The sequence below is a fragment of the Apium graveolens genome, chromosome 9, assembly GCF_009905375.1.
Source record: "Apium graveolens cultivar Ventura chromosome 9, ASM990537v1, whole genome shotgun sequence".
NCBI classification, from domain to species: domain Eukaryota; kingdom Viridiplantae; phylum Streptophyta; class Magnoliopsida; order Apiales; family Apiaceae; genus Apium; species Apium graveolens.
Window position 1 is genome coordinate 132,345,934 of NC_133655.1, and position 1,013 is coordinate 132,346,946.

At 43.0% G+C, this 1,013-nt stretch overlaps 1 non-coding gene across 1 annotated transcript; it reads right to left on the reverse strand.

The window, feature by feature from the left end:
• Window positions 1–327: 327 nt before the first annotated feature.
• Window positions 328–434, reverse strand: LOC141688164 (small nucleolar RNA R71). Its single transcript, XR_012561625.1, has one exon. It is a non-coding gene; the product is annotated as a small nucleolar RNA R71 (small nucleolar RNA).
• Window positions 435–1,013: the final 579 nt, after the last annotated feature.

A 1,013-nucleotide genomic window follows, 5' to 3' on the forward strand; every position in this document is an offset into this window, starting at 1 on the left:
ATTCAACCTAGCATTATCCGGCAAGCTATCACAGCTAATACCTTTGAGATCAAGCCTGGCATAATTCAATGGGTGCAGAATTCAATCCAGTTTGGGGGTTCTCCAACTGAAGATCCCAATATGCATATTAGGGACTTTATTGAGATCTGTGACACCTTCAAGTTCAACGGTGTTTCTGAAGATGCTGTAAAGCTGAGACTGTTCCCATTCTCTCTGAGGGACAAGGCTAAGAGCTGATTACACTCTCTACCAGCTGGTTCGATTACTACTTGGGAAGATCTTGCTCAGAAGTTTCTTACTAAATTTTTCCCTATGGCGAAGACAGCTGGAATCAGGAATGCTCTTACTCAATTTGCGCAGCAATCAGGAGAATCTTTATATGAAGCTTGGGAGCGCTACAAGGAGATGCTTAGGAAGTGTCCTCATCATGAAATGCTTGATTGGATGATCAACAATTGTTTTTACAATGGGTTGGGAGCACAATCCAGACCCATGCTCATGCAGCATCAGGTGGAGCATTATGGGCAAATAGCTATGAGGAAGCTTATGATCTAATTGAACTGATGACTGCTAATGAATATCAGTATCCAACCCAGAGATGTCCACAGGGCAAGGTAGCAGGAGTTCTTGAAGTGGATACAGCTACGGCTATCACTACTCAACTAAAGGCATTGTCTATGAAGATCGATTCTCTGGCTAACTATGGTGTTAAGCAGATAACCGGTATTTGTGAGCTGTGTGCAGGTCCGCATGCTACAGAGCAATGCGCTATATCTAGTGACTCAGCTCAGTTTGTGAGCAACTTTCAGAGATTGTAGCAGCCAGTTCCTGCCACTTATCATCCTAACTTCAGCTGGAGCAACAATCAGAATGCGATGCAATAACCATTCCAGCAGTTTGGAAATAAGCTATTCAACCCTCTTGGTGTTCAACAACAACTCCAACTTCAACAACAAACTCATGATGTAGCTCTATCTTCGAATGAAAAATCTGAATTGGAGGAGTTGAGGCTT